A 19,785-nucleotide genomic window follows, 5' to 3' on the forward strand; every position below is an offset into this window, starting at 1 on the left:
AAAATGAAGTTTGGACCCTGTTGCCACGTCCAAAGCAAAACGTTGTGGGAACCAAGTGGGTGTTCCGCAACAAACAAGACGAGCACAGAGTGGTGACAAGGAACAAGGCTAGATTTGTGGCAAAAGGTTATGCCCAAGTCGCAGGTTTGGACTTTGAGGATACTTTTGCTCCTATGGCTAGGCTAGAGTCTATTCGCATTTTGTTAGCCTACGCTGCTCACCATTCTTTCAGGTTGTTCCAAATGGATGTTAAGAGCGCCTTCCTCAATGGGCCAATCAAGGAGGAGGTATACGTAGAGCAACCCCCTGGCTTTGAGGATGAACGGTACCCCGACCACGTGTGTAAGCTCTCTAAGGCGCTCTATGGACTTAAGCAAGCCCCAAGAGCATGCTATGAATGCCTTAGAGACTTTCTAATTGCTAATGCCTTCAAGGTTGGGAAAGCTGATCCAACTTTATTCACTAAGATGTGTGATGGTGACTTATTTGTGTGCCAAATTTATGTCAATGACATAATATTTGGTTCTACTAACCAAAAGTCTTGTGAAGAGTTTAGCAGGGTGATGACTCAAAAATTTGAGATGTCAATGATGGGCGAGTTGAACTACTTCCTTGGGTTCCAAGTGAAGCAACTCAAGGACGGCACCTTCATCTCCTAAATGAAGTACACACAAGACTTGCTCAAGCGGTTCAGGATGAAGGACGCCAAGCGTGCAAAGACTCCAATGGGAACCGACGGACATGTCGACCTCAACAAAGGAGGTAAGTCTGTTGATCAAAAGGCATACCGGTCTATGATAGGTTCCTTGCTTTACTTATGTGCTAGTAGACCGGATATTATGCTAAGTGTATGCATGTGTGCTAGATTTCAATCCAATCCAAGGGAGTGTCACCTTGTGGCCGTTAAGCGAATACTTAGATATTTAGTTGCTACGCCTTGCTTCGGGATCTGTTATCCAAAAGGGTCTACCTTTGACTTGATTGGATACTCAGACTCCGATTATGCTGGATGCAAGGTTGTTAGGAAGAGTACATCAGGGACGTGCCAATTCTTAGGAAGGTCCCTGGTGTCTTGGAGTTCTAAGAAACAAACTTCCGTTGCCCTATCCACCGCTGAGGCCGAGTATGTTGCCGCAGGACAGTGTTGCACGCAACTACTTTGGATGAGGCAAACCCTCCGGGACTTTGGCTACAATCTGAGCAAAGTCCCACTCCTATGTGATAATGAGAGTGCTATCTGCATGGCGGATAATCCTGTTGAACACAGACGCACTAAGCACATAGACATCCGACATCACTTTTTGAGAGACCACCAGCAAAAGGGAGATATCGAAGTGTTTTATGTTAGCACCGAGAACCAGCTAGCCGATATCTTTACGAAGCCTCTAGATGAGTCAACCTTTTGCAGGCTGCGTAGTGAGCTAAATGTCTTAGATTCGCGGAACTTAGATTGATCTATAGCATACATATGTCTTATGCCCTTGATCATGTGTCTTTATATTGTTGCTTGTTTATGGTGCTCAAGTTGTACACATGATCCCCGGACCTCACAAGTCCATTTGCAAGTGATGCACTTATTTAGGGGGAGGCATGCTACAACTTGACACTTTGAGACTAACCTTGTGCTTGAGTTTAATTGTTTTAGTCTCAAAAGTGGATTGAAAGGGAAAGGTGGACTTGGACCATGAAAGACTTCCACTGCACTCCGATGAGAGGGTAACTTACTCCAAGTTCATCTCCATGATCTTATTGCCTTTTGCTCTTAATTGACAATTTTGGTGAGGCAATAAGGTTAAAGGGCCAAAAATGATCCCGTTTTGGTGCTTGATGCCAAAGGGGGAGAAATTAAGGCCAAAGCAAGCAAATGGATCAGCTATCACTTGAGGATTTTGACAATAGTAGAGTTAGAGTCTTTGTTTTGTCAAAATACTCTTATTGTCAAAAGTTGGTCTCTTGTGGGGAGAATGTTTGATTATGAGAAAAAAGGGGGAGTTTTTGAATCTTTGATCAATTTCTCTTAGAGTACCTCTCTTTATGTCTCAACAAGTGTGTTTGACTTAGAGATAGGAAATTGAGTTTGATTTGCAAAAACCAACCAAGTGGTGGCAAAGAATGATCCAAATATGCCAAATTTGAATCAAAAACAATTCTTGTTCTCATTTTCATTGATGTTGCACTTCTTTTAGTTGCTTTTTGTTGTTTTGGCATAAATCACCAAAAAGGGGGAGATTGAAAGGGAAATGTGCCCTTGGGCCATTTCTAAGTATTTTGGTGATTAAGTGTCCAACACAAATGGTTTAAGTGCAAATTGTGCAAAATGGTGGATGAAATGCAAAACATCAAGAATGTATGATTCTAGACTTAGTACATTGTTTTTGTGTACTAACATATTTGTCTAAGTGCTAGAATGAGGGAAAACAGAAAAAGAAAAGGACTTGGCTGGAGCAGCCAAGACTTAGCGCAGTCTGGGTGCACCGGACTGTCTGGTGGTGCACCGGACAGTGTCCGGTGCGCCAGGCTGGAGTCTGGTCAACTGGCCACTCTCGGGAATTCGTCGGCGGTGTACGGCTAAAATTCACCGGACTGTCCGGTGGTGCACCGGACTGTCCGGTGAGCCAACGGTCGGCCGCGCCAACGTTCAGCCGCGCAATCCGCGTGTGACGCGTGGCCGAGCCAACTGTTTGATGGGGGCACCGGACTGTCCGGTGTGCACCGGATAGTGTCCGGTGCACCAACGGCTCCAAATCTTCAACGGTCGGCTGTGCCAAATTTGGAAAGCAATCTGCACCGGACAGTGGACAGTGCCTGTCCGGTGGCACACCGAACTGTCCGCTGCGCCACCCGACAGAAGGCAAGAATTGCCTTCCTGGATTGCTCTCAACGGCTCCTAGCTACCTTGGGGCTATAAAAGGGACCCCTAGGCACATGGAGGAGAACACCAAGCATACTTTTGAGCATTCTTGATCATTCACACTCCATCTTTGCGCACTCGATTGACATTCTTAGTGATTTGAGCTCCGTTCTAGTGGTGAAGTTTGTGCTATTCATTTGAGCTCAAGTCTTGGCTGTGTGTGTGCGTATTGCTGTGGATTTGTGTGTGTTGCTTTCCTCCCTTACATCCGTGTTTCTTGTGATCATCATTTGTAAGGGCGAGAGGCTCCAAGTTGTGGAGATTCCTCGCAAACGGGATATAGTGAAAAAAAGGAACATCGTGGTATTCAAGTGGATCCTTGGATCACTTGAAAGGGGTTGAGTGCAACCCTCGTCCATTGGGACGCCACAACGTGGAGTAGGCAAGTGTTGTACTTGGCCGAACCACGGGATAACTCGCGTGTCTTTTGTGATTGCTTTTCTGTGATACTTGTGTTCACGAGAGCTCGCTATTTAGCCTACTAACATATAATCAAGTTTTGTGGCTATAAGTTTCAAGTTTTTACAGGATCACCTATTCACCCCCCCCTCTAGGTGCTCTCAGTACCTTATTATACTCCTCTCGACACAAGGAGGCGAGGAGTATAGTAGTTGCTTGGGAGTTAAAGTGTCAGATTTGGGCGACCTCGTCCGAGTCGTAGCCATCGTCCCCTACCCTAGGTACCTGCACTCCAAACTCAACAATGTTCCATATGCTTTCGTGGAGTGAGGTTAGATGATGCCGCATTTTATCACTCCACATAGAATAATCTTCACCATCAAAACATGGTGGCTTTCCTAATGGAACGGAAAGTAATGGAGTGCGTTTAGAAATACGAGGATAACAAAGTGGCATCTTACTATACTTCTTGCGCTCTTGGCGCTTAGAAGTGACGGACGCCGCATCGGAGCCGGATGTGGAGGGCGACGAAGAGTCGGTCTCGTAGTAGACCACATTCTTCATCTTTTTCTTCTTGTCGCCACTCCAATGCAACTTGACATGGAGAGGGGACCCCTCTTTGGCTTTGGTGCCAGACTCCCTTGATGGAGCCTTCCCGTGGCTTGTGGCCTTCTCGCCGGTTTCCATCTCCCTCTTGGCGGATCCTCCCGACATCACTTCGAGTTGTTAAACTCTAATAAAGCACTGGGTTCTGATACCAATTGAAAGTCGCCTAGAGGGGGTGGATAGGCGGAATCTGGAAATTATAAACTGAAGCACACACTACAAGCGGAGGTTAGCGTTAGAAATGAATATGAGTCCGAAAGACAGGGAAAACAAATCAACCAAGAAATAAAGCGGATGAACACGGTGATTTGTTTTACCAAGGTTGGTTCCAAAGAACCTAGTCCCCGTTGAGGTGGTCACGAAGACCGGGTCTCTTTCAACCCTTTCCCTCTCTCAAACGGTCACCTAGACCGAGTGAGCTTTCTCCTTAATCAAACGGGTCACTTAGACCCCACAAGGACCACCACACACTTGGTGTCTCTTGCTTTGATTACAATTCACTTAGAAACAAGAATGAGGAAGGAAGAAAGTGATCCAAGCAACAAGAGCGCAAAGAACATGAACAAAACTCTCTCTTAAGTCACTGGGTGAGTGGAATGTATTTGGAACTTGGAGAGGCTTTGATTCTATTGAAAATGTGTCTTGGAGTGAATGCACTAGCTCTTATATTGAATGTGGAGTGCGGGAAACATGGATGCTTGGAGTGGTGGTGGTTGGGGGTATTTATAGCCCTCAACCACCACATAGCCGTTGGGGATGGTTGCTGTCGATGGGCGCACCGGACACTGTCCTGTGCGCCACTGGACACTGTCCAGTGCGCCAGCCATGTCACCCAACCATTAGGGTTCGTGAGATTCTGAACGTTGGAGGCTTTTGCCTTCTAGTGACATCGGACAGTCCGGTGTCGCACCGGACAGGCACTGTTCACTATCTGGTGTGCCTCTAACGGGCGGCTCTGCTTTGCCGCGCACTGTTGCGCACTGTTCATCTGAATCTTCAGCTTTTGCACGCGACCGTTGCGTGAAGTAGCCGTTGCTCCGCTGGTGCACCGGACAGTCCGTTGGCACACCAGACAGTCCGGTGAATTATAGCGAAGCGCGCTCTAAGAAACCCGAGAGTGGCCAGTTCACTCTGGTAAGACCTGGTGCACCGGACACTGTCCGGTGGCACACCGGACAACCTGGTGCACTGTAACGCCCTGAATTTGGGGGTAGAATTTTTTCTTCTTTTCTCTCACCAAATTCGGGCGTTACTCTCTTTTCTCTTTCCCCGTTTGCTCCTTCTTCCCAATTTCAAACCAGTATAGCGACAAGTGCCCGTGTCATGTATAAACCAAAACCTAAGTGTCATGGGTGTTGCATCATGCCGAAGCACTTTTCTTTGTCTGATGTTGAGTGTTTGTCTCGTTCCGTTCCGGATTTCGATTCGCGATTTAATTCCGTTTAGTGGTCCGCGCACGTCGTGGGTTTTCAATCCGCGAAGTGGCTCGACCCAGCCTAGCCCAGCCCAGCCCAGCCGGCCCGGTCCGACCCGGCCCTGCGCGCCCCTGGCGCCCAACCCCCCCATGCGCCCCCTCCTCTCTCTCTCTCTCATTTGGATCTCCCGCGCAACAACCTCTCCTCTTCCTCTTCCACCTCTCTCTCCCCGTGGTGCCCTAGGATTTGGAGACGACGATCACCGGATTTTGGACCCCAAGGTGAGCTCCCCTCCCCTTCTTCTCTCTCTCTCTCCCTCTCCCTCCTCTTCTTCCCCACACGCGCGCCCTTTTTCCCCCCCGCTCGCGCGCGCCCCTGCCCGCCCCTGCTCGCCGGCGGCGCGGCGCCCCCCGCCCCTGCCCGGCCCCGCGCGGCGGCGCCCGCCCTCCCCCGGCCGCGGCGGCGTCTGCCCGCCCCTCCCCCTCGCGCGCGGTGGCGGCGCCCTCCCCCACCCCGGCCCGCGGCGGCGCCCGCCCGTCCCCGCCCCTCCCCGGCGCGGCAGCGCCCGCCCCCTGCCCCTTCCCCGCGCGGCGGCGCTCGCCCGCCTCGGCCCCTGCGCGCGGCGGCGCCCGCCCCGTCCCGGCCCCATGGCGGCGCCCGCCCGCCCCGCCCCTCCCCTGCTCGCGCGCAGCGCGGCCCCCGCCCCTGCTCGCCGGTGCGCGGCCCCGACGTGGCCTCCGGCCCCGGTGCGGCCCCTGGCCAGTTCAACCGCCCCCCTGGCCGGTTCAACCGCCCCCCCCGGTTCAACAGCCCCGGTCCGGTCGCCCCGCCCCCGTCCCGGCCTCGCCCGACCGTATCCTCGCTCGCCCGCGCTCGCGATGATTATTTGTTAGTCGATAGTTAATGTCAAACTCCGTTAGTTAGCGTGCTGCGTCGCGCGCTTCGCCGCGCGACGAATTGTCTAAATTCAGATTCTATCTATGTGCTGCGTCGTGCGCTTCGTCGCGCGACGATCCATTTTAATTTCAGGTTGTTTAAGGTGTAACGCCGCGTGTGTATTCACGCGACGTTCCACTTTGGACTCAGTTTAGTCGACGTATGCTGTCGCGCGTCTCGCCGCGCGACCATCCTCTTTATTTATCTCCACCTGCTTATAATGATTAGACATGAAACATGACTTTACTTTACGCTAAACATAGTGTCTACATTAAATTTCCTTCCATTAAGCGAGTGGTTAATTTATAATCATGTAATGTGATCGTTTCTCGACTGTCTTTTCCTCTTTCTCTCTTAGCCGTACTCACGAACCCGCGTGGAACGTCTGTTTACTTATTGCATTCTATTGTATGGTGTACTGTTCTTTTGTATTAAATATGTGGATGTATGTATGTTTGCAATCGCATAGAGAACGATCCGGTTGAAGAGCCCGAGGAACTCGCAGGAGAAGCCCCTGAGCAGCAGTCGGTTGGTGGAGGCAAGTGTCCCTTGACCTATCTCTGTCCTATTCATTATTTAATTCACCTCCCGCTTTACACATTTATGCCTAAGGATTGACTATCTTTTGTTATCCATGTCCTTGTTTACCTATTTGGGTTGGATCATTATTGTTTAGCTTTATGCTATTGCTTAACTCTAATCAATGAACATGATGAGATTATCTATGATACGCTGTTTTCCCTTCTCTTATTATGATGTTGTACTTGTGGTCATCAAGGGGGCTCGAGCGGTTTCTCGAGTGCCTCTCCATAAGGACCTGTTCTATGGATGACCGCCCGGGAAAACAGTGCAACCATGAGGGTGGAATGGGATGCCCTTAGCTGAATAATTAGAGGATCCGGGGTGTAGTTCACTTAGCCGTCGTGCCGTCAATGGGGCTCGGTGTATGCGGCTCGCTCTGCCAAGTTTGGGTTCGCCCCTTGGGGAGGAGTGCGGTGCATTTAGGAAACCTAACGGGTGGCTACAGCCCCGGGGAATCTTTGTAAAGGCTACGTAGTGATGCCCTGCTGGGTCACCTTGGTAGTGATCAATGGGGAGTAGCTCTCTCCGGGCAGAAAGGGAATCACGGCTTGTGGGTAAAGTGCACAACCTCTGCAGAGTATTTGAAAACTGATATATCAGCCGTGCTCGCGGTTATGAGCGGCCAAGGGAGCTCCAGTGATTAGTGGTACTTGATCAGAGACATTATGGTACAGGTGGTTATGAGATCGATGGTTTCGGTTATGACTATGGTGCTGGTAAGTGGTATTCTTTCCGTTTGGAAAGGGTAAATCGGGTTAATAACTTGGGTTATGTAATACCCAAATTGTAAGGAAGAATAAAAGTTGCAAATGTTTCCCTTTATATATTTGTGTGCATCTCTATTTATCATCACATGTGAACACCATCTTTAAAAACAAATAATTAATAAAAGAATATATACCATTAATTTATGCATCATGCTGGATTTTATTTTGTGTGCATTTTGTGACAACATAGAATAAGGTGAAAAGAAATATATTAATACCCAAGTAGGAATTTAAGATCTAAAAGAAATTCTAGGATTTGGAAAGAAAGAAAGAAAGATTATGCAATACAAAATGATCTCATTAAATAACTTCATCACATGAGGATATGACCAAATTGCAGGGTTAATATGAGTTTAAATTGGCTCTTAATTTTGAATTCTAAATTTGGATTCAAAATAGTAGAGAATAAAGGAAAAAAACTGAAAATAAAATTAAATAGAAAAAGATAAAACCATACCTGGGCTCGCTGCACCAATTCCGGTCCATTTGGCCTTGCATCCGTGCGGCCCGGGGCGGATGGACGGTGCCGACAAGTGGGCCCTGCCCGTCAGCCTCCCACACGCTTGCGCGTATCTCTGTTACACTGTCGCATGGGCCCATTTCGTCAGCTTAACCCGCTTCCCGCGGACTCAGCGCAACAGAAGACCGCCGCGTCCTCGCTGCCTCCGCCGCGATTGTCGCTGTTGCGATTGACCACGCCGGGGAATAAATGACCGGTAACGTGCCTCCCTTCGCCCATTTCATTGCGCCCGACTCGTGCCTTCCCCATTTATCGAATCCGGCCGCCGTCGTCGGAGTTGAGAGAGAGATTTAGACTGCCCAGCCATCCTCGGCCTAGGCGGTGACACAACACCGGTGTGGCCGCGGTAGTTGGCCGGGGTGTCTCTGCGCGGTCCCTGGAGTGCGTGCGTGGATCAATTGGGCGAAATCGAAGCTCTGCGCGCCGGTAATCGCTCGCCAGTGAGAGAACTCCGTCGTGTGCCGCCGCTGCTGCGGACCGGAAGTTTCGCGCCACCAATTCGGGTATGGTCCCCTCCCACACGTTCGCCCCCGTCTCTGCTGTGATTTGCAACAAACCTTGGACGATTTAGTGTGATGGGTCACCGTAGGTTGCTCACCGGAATCCTAATCCTGCTCGGGTCCGCCCAATTGCGCGGTCGGCTCCTACCTGTGCCCCGCAGCTAACCATAGTACCTCGGTTGACTTCACCATGGTCCCCTCCTTCTGTAGGTCTAAGACCAGCGTGTTTGGAGCGTGATTCCACTTAGTGACTGGATTCCGGCCATGCCGCTGCCGTGACTGGCGTGCACCGCTGTTACCGCGAGAGGTAGGGGAGTACGTCTGTACCGTGGATGGGTAGATGGACGGCTGTGATTAGCTAGCGGATATGGCCACGGATCCTATCGGACGGACGTGCTCATCCCGCGCGTATTGATTCGCTAGGGCGTAATCTAGACCGTCGATGTAATCGAACGGTTTGGAATGTGTTAGACCTCATAAAATCTCAACCCTAGAATCTTGATCTGATGCCTGTCGTGCCATACCAATTCCGCCGTGGTCGCGTCTAATCCTAGCGGCCGGGGTCTCATCGAATGGTTCAGATTAGAAGATACCCCTTCGACTAGCGTATTATGCAAAAGAAACCCTCTGTTATTTTAGTATCAACCCGCCGTCCACCTCTGCAGTGTTCTGAGTCTCGGTTACATTTACGCCTGGGCCCCTGACTTCTCTGGAAATCGAGGCCCAGTCCAGAACCTGTTTAAAATGAATAAATGAATTAGTGAATGTATTTTTAATGCAAAAACAATTGCTAGAACTTAGAAAATTCATATCTAGTCCATTTTAAATTCAAATTGAACCATTCCAGTTTCTAAAATTTTGTAATAATATTATCTATCACCTAGTGTCTCTGTTTTGACATGAAAACAGTTAGAAAATTAATTTATCATTTAATCCTATTTCAAGCACATTAAACCTTAGGAAATTCATAACTCTTCCGTTTTAACTCCGATTTGATCCGTTCAAGTTGCGTTAGTCTCGTAGAAACGCGTAGATCATTATTACTCAGTTTGTATGGTGTGATGTTAATTTTGTCTATATCATGTTTGTTTGTATTGCTACGACTAGCGCGAGGACACCTGTCATCTGAAAAGCAAGTTGGTACCTGGAATTCTCAAGTGCCAGGCAAGTTGTGCCCTTGATCACTTCTTTTACCCACTCATGTTCTAATTAATCATAATGATCTGCATAGGTTAATTTTGATGGGACCTAATAGGTTACCCTAGTTTGTTTATCCTGAATACCTTGTTTACCCCTGAATCACTTGGGTAGTTCTGCAACTGCTTTATATGGTTTTGGGTTAATATTTCATTATATCTATGTTCCAATTATGTTGTTATTTTATTTATGTTCATGACAAGATCATTAAATGTTAATTGGAACATAGAGCTTAACTTGAGAAACACGTGCCACCATAAGGGTTTATGGACGCCCTTGGCTGATTAATTAGGAAAACTAGTGGAGGACTACCTTACCCGAAAGGGGCAAGGGCAGTAGGGGAGTGGTCAGTGTAGGGAGGCCCTCGGGAGGATTTTGCTGCGATGGCGGTCCTGCAAGGGATTCCTGCATTGGAGCTTCCTATAAACTGTAGCGGGTTTTCTGAAGCTAGTGGAACTTTGTAAAGGCCTCGTAGTGTTACCCTGCCTCGCCTCCTCGGTAGAGGTGTATGGGAAGTCGCGATCCCTTGGCAGATGGGTAACATGACTTGTGGGTAAAGGGTACCACCTCTGCAGAGTGTAAAACTGGTATACTAGCCGAGCTCACGGTCATGAGCAGCTCAGGACTCTCTGATGATTAATTTATGGAACTAAATTCAATTTGTCATATGCCATGCATCGCACGTGGTGATGTTACTTTTGTTCTACTACTTAATTGGGTTGGTATTTACTTATACTTAGTAATTGCTAATAAAATTTTGACCAACTTTAAAAGCAATGCTCAGCTCTAACCATTCTCTTTGGTAAGCCTTACACTTCACGTGAGCTCCCACATTTGGCGAGTTCATACACATTATTCCCCACAACTTGTTGAGCGATGAACGTATGTGAGCTCACTCTTGCTGTCTCACACCCCCCCACAGGTCAAGAACAGGTACCGCAGGATGAGGCGCATGGAGGATGCTGTGATGAGTTCGTGAGTGGTCTAGGTCGTCGTCTCCCAGTCAACTTTGGGGTTGCTGGACTGTTGTCTCCTTATAATGTAATTATTTATTTATTTTGTATAGAACTCCTGTTATGTAGTAAAGATGTGACATTCGATCCTGTGCCATGATTCATCATATGTGTGAGACTTGGTCCCAGCACACCTGGTGATTATGTTCGCACCCGGGTCTTGGTGCCCCGAAATCCGGGTGTGACAGAAGTGGTATCAGAGGAATGTTGACTGTAGGACGAAACCTAGATAGAACTGGACAACCCTTATCTACTTACATTTGCTACTCTGATTCTTTCTAAACTTCTCTTAATCTTTTCTCATCTATTTCCGCTTTACTCTGATTATTCTTACCTTTTTCTTCTAAAGACAAACTTGGATTTCACACTTTGAAATCATGTTCTTAAAGTGACTGTTAGGAATAGGAGACCTACTCTTAGGAAAAAAAACAAAACTATTTTTTGTATCTATATGCTTGAATGCTTGTTCTTATGATACATGTCTGATTTGGATCTTTGATTGAGTGTGATGAGTTGTGGAGTAATGTCCACGATTACATCTACATATACATAATGCTTATAAAACTAACTACACAAACTAGATTATCCCTCATTAAAGTATCTAACCTAACAATATCCATCTCATCTTAAAAGATTCTATCCTACACTCATAGATCCATCTTATCTTAAAAATATTCTCTTATCTTAATAGATTCATCTTATCTTGAAGGATTCATCTTATCCTAACTACTTTACTTATCCCATCTTAATAGATCTAACTGACCTCAAAGGATTCTACCTTATCCCTATGGATTTATCTTGCCCTAATTATCATATTGATCCCACTCTAGAATAACAACCATGATCTAATCCAAATTTGAGTTACTTAAATAAGTTAGATAATGTTGGCGACAAAAATTAGGCCCTATCTAATCTATTATGATTTAACCTTGTGGGTGATTCTTAATGCTGGTACAAAGGATAAAACCATACTCCTAATTCACTTAAGCCTAAGTTAGTGCCATAGATCAACTCAGCCATACACTCCCAATAAGTTACATAATCCATCTATGTAAACCTATTAAAAAAAAGTCCTATCCACAGACCCTAGCCATCTTAACTACAGCTCCCTAGCTCAGATGGAGATACCAAGATTGGAGACCGAAGATGATCAACCTCATCAAGAAAGGATAAGCACGAACTCAAGTCTTCAAGGATCAAGCGGGGTCACCAAGATGAGTCAAGATCCACAATCTAGGATGGAGTCCTTCCTTACCCTACCCAAACCTATCCATGCTTTGGATACATCTTTTATCCTACATAATAAAGTAGCTATATATATACCCATGCTTTCCTAATCACATGATAATTTGTGATATTAAAAAAAAACAAATCTTTTGGTATTAAAATCAACTAGAAACTAAAGCATAGACTACAAACCAAACTTGTTGGATCCCCTTTCTTACCAATCTCGAGGACGAGATTAATTTTAAGGGGGGTAGGATTTGTAATACCCAAATTGTAAGGAAGAATAAAAGTTGCAAATGTTTCCCTTTATATATTTGTGTGCATCTCTATTTATCATCACATGTGAACACCATCTTTAAAAACAAATAATTAATAAAAGAATATATACCATTAATTTATGCATCATGCTGGATTTTATTTTGTGTGCATTTTGTGACAACATAGAATAAGGTGAAAATAAATATATTAATACCCAAGTGGGAATTTAAGATCTAAAAGAAATTCTAGGATTTGGAAAGAAAGAAAGAAAGATTATGCAATACAAAATGATCTCATTAAATAACTTCATCACATGAGGATATGACCAAATTGCAGGGTTAATATGAGTTTAAATTGGCTCTTAATTTTGAATTCTAAATTTGGATTCAAAATAGTAGAGAATAAAGGAAAAAAACTGAAAATAAAATTAAATAGAAAAAGATAAAACCATACCTGGGCTCGCTGCACCAATTCCGGCCCATTTGGCCTTGCATCCGTGCGGCCCGGGGCGGATGGACGGTGCCGACAAGTGGGCCCTGCCCGTCAGCCTCCCACACGCTTGCGCGTATCTCTGTTACACTGTCGCATGGGCCCATTTCGTCAGCTTAACCCGCTTCCCGCGGACTCAGCGCAACAGAAGACCGCCGCGTCCGCGCTGCCTCCGCCGCGATTGTCCCTGCTGCGATTGACCACGCCGGGGAATAAATGACCGGTAACGTGCCTCCCTTCGCCCATTTCATTGCGCCCGACTCGCGCCTTCCCCATTTATCGAATCCGGCCGCCGTCGTCGGAGTTGAGAGAGAGATTTAGACCGCCCAGCCATCCTCGGCCTAGGCGGTGACACAACACCGGTGTGGCCGCGGTAGTTGGCCGGGGTGTCTCTGCGTGGTCCCTGGAGTGCGTGCGTGGATCAATTGGGCGAAATCAAAGCTCTGCGCGCCGGTAATCGCTCGCCAGTGAGAGAACTCCGTCGTGTGCCGCCGCTGCTGCGGACCGGAAGTTTCGCGCCACCAATTCGGGTATGGTCCCCTCCCACACGTTCGCCCCCGTCTCTGCTGTGATTTGCAACAAACCTTGGACGATTTAGTGTGATGGGTCACCGTAGGTTGCTCACCGGAATCCTAATCCTGCTCGGGTCCGCCCAATTGCGCGGTCGGCTCCTACCTGTGCCCCGCAGCTAACCATAGTACCTCGGTTGACTTCACCATGGTCCCCTCCTTCTGTAGGTCTAAGACCAGCGTGTTTGGAGCGTGATTCCACTTAGTGACCGGATTCTGGCCATGCCGCCGCCGTGACCGGCGTGCACCGCTTTTACCGCGAGAGGTAGGGGAGTAGGTCTGTATCGTGGATGGGTAGATGGACGGCTGTGATTAGCTAGCGGATATGGCCATCGGATCCTATCGGACGGACGTGCTCATCCCGCGCGTATTGATTCGCTAGGGCGTAATCTAGACCGTCGATGTAATCGAACGGTTTGGAATGTGTTAGACCTCATAAAATCTCAACCCTAGAATCTTGATCCGACGCCTGTCGTGCCATACCGATTCGGCCGTGGTCGCGTCTAATCCTAGCGGCCGGGGTCTCATCGAACGGTTCAGATTAGAAGATACCCCTTCGGCTAGCGTATTATGCAAAAGAAACCCTCTGTTATTTTAGTATCAACCCGCCGTCCACCTCTGCAGTGTTATGAGTCTCGGTTACATTTACGCCTGGGCCCCTGACTTCTCTGGAAATCGAGGCCCAGTCCAGAACCTGTTTAAAATGAATAAATGAATTAGTGAATGTATTTTTAATGCAAAAACAATTGCTAGAACTTGGAAAATTCATATCTAGTCCATTTTAAATTCAAATTGAACCATTCCAGTTTCTAAAATTTTGTAATAATATTATCTATCACCTAGTGTCTCTGTTTTGACATGAAAACAATTAGAAAATTAATTTATCATTTAATCTTATTTCAAGCACATTAAACCTTAGGAAATTCATAACTCTTCCGTTTTAACTCCGATTTGATCCGTTCAAGTTGCGTTAGTCTCGTAGAAACGCGTAGATCATTATTACTCAGTTTGTATGGTGTGATGTTAATTTTGTCTATATCATGTTTGTTTGTATTGCTACGACTAGCGCGAGGACACGTGTCATCTGAAAAGCAAGTTGGTACCTAGAATTCTCAAGTGCCAGGCAAGTTGTGCCCTTGATCACTTCTTTTACCCTCTCATGTTCTAATTAATCATAATGATCTGCATAGGTTAATTTTGATGGGACCTAAGAGGTTACCCTAGTTTGTTTATCCTGAATACCTTGTTTACCCCTGAATCACATGGGTAGTTCTGCTACTGCTTTATATGGTTTTGGGTTAATATTTCATTATATCTATGTTCCAATTATGTTGTTATTTTATTTATTTTCATGACAAGATCATTAAATGTTAATTGGAACATAGAGCTTAACTTGAGAAACACGTGCCACCACAAGGGTTTATGGACGCCCTTGGCTGATTAATTAGGAAAGCTAGTGGAGGACTACCTTACCCGAAAGGGGCAAGGGCAGTAGGGGAGTGGTCAGTGTAGGCAGGCACTCAGGAGGATTTTGCTGCGATGGCGGTCCTGCAAGGGATTCCTGCATTGGAGCTTCCTATAAACTGTAGCGGGTTTTCTGAAGCTAGTGGAACTTTGTAAAGGCCTCGTAGTGTTACCCTGCCTCGCCTCCTCGGTAGAGGTGTATGGGAAGTCGCGATCCCTTGGCAGATGGGTAACATGACTTGTGGGTAAAGGGTACCACCTCTGCAGAGTGTAAAACTGGTATACTAGCCGAGCTCACGGTCATGAGCAGCTCAGGACTCTCTGATGATTAATTTATGGAACTAAATTCAATTTGTCATATGCACTGCATCGCAGGTGGTGATGTTACTTTTGTTCTACTACTTAATTGGGTTGGTATTTACTTATACTTAGTAATTGCTAATAAAATTTTGACCAACTTTAAAAGCAATGCTCAGCTCTAACCATTCTCTTTGGTAAGCCTTACACTTCACGTGAGCTCCCACCTTTGGCGAGTTCATACACATTATTCCCCACAACTTGTTGAGCGATGAACGTATGTGAGCTCACTCTTGCTGTCTCACACCCCCCCCCCCACAGGTCAATAACAGGTACCGCAGGATGAGGCGCATGGAGGATGTTGTGATGAGTTCGTGAGTGGTCTAGGTCGTCGTCTCCCAGTCAACTTTGGGGTTGCTGGACCGTTGTCTCCTTATAATGTATTTATTTATTTATTTTGTATAGAACTCCTGTTATGTAGTAAAGATGTGACATTCGATCCTGTGCCATGATTCATCATATGTGTGAGACTTGGTCCTAGCACAACTGGTGATTATGTTCGCACCCGGGTCTTGGTGCCCCGAAATCCGGGTGTGACAGGTTAATGCTAAAACTTGGCTTTCTATTAGTAAATAATAACCTGACCAACTAAAAGCAACTGCTTGACTTATCCCCACATAAAGCTAGTCCACTACAGCCAAACAGGATACTTGCTGAGTATGTTGATGTGTACTCACCCTTGCTCTACACACCAAACCCCCCCCCCCATCCCCAGGTTGTCAGCATTGCAACCACTGCTCAGGCGAAGATGAAGCTGTGGAAGGAGACTTCCAGGAGTTCCAAGACTACGACGAGTTCTAGGCGTGGGTTAGCGGCAACCCCCAGTCGGCTGCCTGTGAAGGCCGCGGTTATCTACGTTTCTTTTCCGCACTTTGATTGATTGTAAGGACTATATGGACGTCTCAGACGTATGATGTAATCGACTATTTCCCTTCTTAATACTATTTTGAGCACTGTGTGATGATGTCCATGTTATGTAACTGCTGTGTACGTGAATAACTGATCCTGGCACGTACATGGTTCGCATTCGGTTTGCCTTCTAAAACCGGGTGTGACATAAGTGGTATCAAAGCCGTGCTGACTGTAGGACCGCTAACCTAGAGTAAAATGGTCGTTCTAAGGACTATAGACCTCTGTCCCTGCCTTGACTTTGATATCCCTTCAAAAGTTGGTCGTACCGACCAAACCTATGTTCTACTATATATTATACCTTGCTGAAAATTGTGTTTTATTCTAATACTTGATTTACTTATGATTCATTATTTGCTGGTCATATTAATTCTGTTCTCACCCTTTTGCTTGCGATGTCTTTTGTAGATGGCTCGACTTAGACACACTGCACGAAAGTCCGTCATCCCCTTCTTACCCTCCCGTCTTGCTGAGCGTCCGCTTCGTCGTCCCGTGGCCGGACAGTCCAGCCACTTGGAGAGACTGCACCACCGCCTGCATGAGGAGCAGGAACGTCGACGACAGGAGCAGCAGGGCTCTTCCTTCTCGCTCCAACAGGAGATAGAGTCCGTGAGGAGCTGCTCCCCTGTGCTTCCTCTGGAGGCGCCCCCTGCACCACCACTGGGCGCCCCAGCTTCTGGAGTAGCTGCTGGAGAAGACCCAGACGACGGAGGTGGCGACGACAGCTCGAGCCACGACACCGACCTTTCTGCTAACCATGAGCCGGAAGGATGGGTTGCTCGACCCATCACTCGCGACGCTGCTCGCGGGTGTCACTTCCACGATGCGCTCGACACCCTGCTACGTCGGGCACTTAACCGACATACTTGGTCTATCGAGTATCGCTATGTGGTCTACCAGCACAGTCGCGGGGTCTACCCGGACCGCTGGGAGGCAACCTGCTTGGTGCGCCGCCCGGAGAACAGTCTCCAGGGTGCGGAGGCCTGCTCAGAGCACTATTCTATCTCTGAGCGGGACTCAGCTGAGGCAGCCATGCAAGATGCTGCACGGCGTGCGCTTTCGCACTACTGCTCGTTTTTCGGTGGGGTAGCTGACCGCCTTGACCTGAAGTATTACCCCCGCAGTCCATCTGGCAGCACAGGAGGCATGATTGTCTCACCTGTCGGTGAGGGCAATCCTAGGTTGAGCAGCACGGTCAACCTAGCCGCCGTGCTAAACACGGAGCTAGACCATGCATTAGACGAGCTGAGTAGGGCTCATGCTGAGATCGCCCTGCTGCGGGCTGAGCGCGCGGAACGTCGTCACCTGGATGGTGGTTCCCCCGCTCCCGTCGGGACTCAGCACCCGTACCGCTCACCTCGGCGTGGACACCAGTCTTATGGCAATCCCGACTGCAAGACCAAGATAACTCTAGAACCATAGATCGTTAGAGTTGGATCTTGTTATTAATACGAAATATATACGTAGAAGCTACAGTCTTAGTGTTAGTCTCGGTCTTAGTTAGTCTTAGTTAGACAGGGTAGTTTGCTATATCCTGTGCATCTATGTTTGTCATGATGAACTATGTTTGGTTTGGATCTTTGTAATGACTGTCACCAGAGTGTGGGTATCCCCTGCATTTTGGTTTACCTATTATGTTAATGGAGTTAGTTATATAGTTGGGAAACCTTTTTATTCCACTTTCCTCTTTATCTGAGAAGTTGTGTGGTCTGTGTTGGAGATCAGTGAAGATGCTCACCTGTTCAGTGCTGTTGAAGAATTCCATACTCTTTTCTTATGCTGCAAGATTTGCCAGATCAGTTCTGATGTGTGGTTGCATTCTGCAGATGTCAGAGAACAGGCGCAGAGGAGGAAGGCGTGCTCAGCAGGAGCGAGCCGCTCAACAGGATGAGGTGCCCCAGCAGTAGCACCTGCCGCCCCCGCCCCCGATGTCGATCGAGCAGATGTTTCTGATGCAGACTCAGGCAGTTCAAGCCATCGGTCAGACTTTGGCCGCCATTCAGCAGCAGCAGCAGCAGCAGGCCCCACCTCAGCCTCAGATGCCTCAGATGCCCAGAGACAAGCGTGCTGAATTCATGAGAGGTCATCCACCAACGTTCGCTCATTCTTCTGACCCCATGGATGCTGAAGACTGGTTGCGCACTGTGGAGCGGGAGTTGCATACCGCTCAGTGCGATGATAGGGAGAAAGTCCTGTATGGTCCCCGTCTGTTGAGAGGAGCAACCCAATCATGGTGGGAGTCTTACCTCGCCACCCATGCCCATCCTGACGCCATCACCTGGGAAGAGTTCAGAGGAAGCTTCCGTCAGTACCATGTCCCTGCAGGTCTGATGACAGTGAAGAAGGAGGAGTTCCTGGCCCTCAAGCAAGGGCCATTGTCTGACAGTGAGTACCGGGACAGGTTTCTGCAATTGTCTCGCTATGCTCCTGAAGATGTCAACACCGACGCCAAGCGACAGTACCGTTTCCTGAGAGGCCTGGTTGACCCTCTGCAGTACCAATTGATGAATCACACCTTCCCGACGTTCCAGCACCTGATTGACAGAGCAATCATGACAGAGAGCAAGGCCACTTGGTGATGCAATGTCCGAAGGAGGCAGCCCAGCAGCAGTCAGGCCCCAATGCCCCAGCAAAGCAGAATGTGCCTCAGCCTGGATCAGGCAATCGCTCTCAGCCGCGCTATAATCATGGAAGGCTGAACCACTTGGAGGCTGAAGCAGTTCAGGAGACCCCCGGCATGATAGTAGGTATGTTCCCAGTCGACTCCCATATTGCAGAAGTGTTATTTGATACTGGAGCAACACATTCTTTCATTACTGCATCATGGGTAGAAGCACATAATCTTCCAATTACTACCATGTCAACCCCCATTCAAATTGACTCAGCCGGTGGTAGAATTCGAGTCGATAGCATTTGTTTGAATTTAAGTGTGTAAATAAGGTGGATAGTGTTTCCCGCCAACCTTATAGTAATGGGTACTCAGGGAATAGATGTCATCCTAGGGATGAATTGGCTAGATAAGTACCAGGCAGTTATCAGTTGTGATAAAAGGACAATCAAGTTGGTGTCCCCACTAGGAGAGGAAGTGGTGACCGAGTTAGTCCCGCCTGAGCCAAAGAAAGGAAGTTGTTATCAGATAGCTGTGGATAGCAGTGAAGCAGACCCAATTGAGAGTATCAGGGTTGTGTCCGAGTTCCCAGATGTGTTTCCAAAGGACTTACCGGGTATGCCACCAGAGCGGAAAGTTGAGTTTGCTATAGAGCTTCTTCCTGGAACCGCCCCTATCTTTAAGAGAGCTTACAGAATATCCGGACCAGAGTTGGTTGAACTTAAGAAGCAGATTGATGAGCTGTCAGAGAAAGGTTACATCCGGCCAAGCACCTCGCCTTGGGCCGCCCCTGTCCTATTTGTGGAGAAGAAAGATGGCACCAAGAGGATGTGTATTGATTACCGAGATTTGAATGAAGTCACGATCAAGAACAAGTACCCCTTGCCCAGAATTGAAGATCTGTTCGACCAGTTGAGAGGAGCCAGTGTGTTCTCCAAGATTGATCTGAGGTCAGGTTATCATCAGCTCAGGATCCGACCTTCGGACATTCCGAAGACGGCATTCATTACCAAGTATGATTTGTACGAGTTCACAGTGATGTCTTTTGGTTTGACCAA

The sequence above is a fragment of the Zea mays genome, chromosome 1 (genome assembly GCF_902167145.1).
Source record: "Zea mays cultivar B73 chromosome 1, Zm-B73-REFERENCE-NAM-5.0, whole genome shotgun sequence".
Lineage (NCBI taxonomy): Eukaryota > Viridiplantae > Streptophyta > Magnoliopsida > Poales > Poaceae > Zea > Zea mays.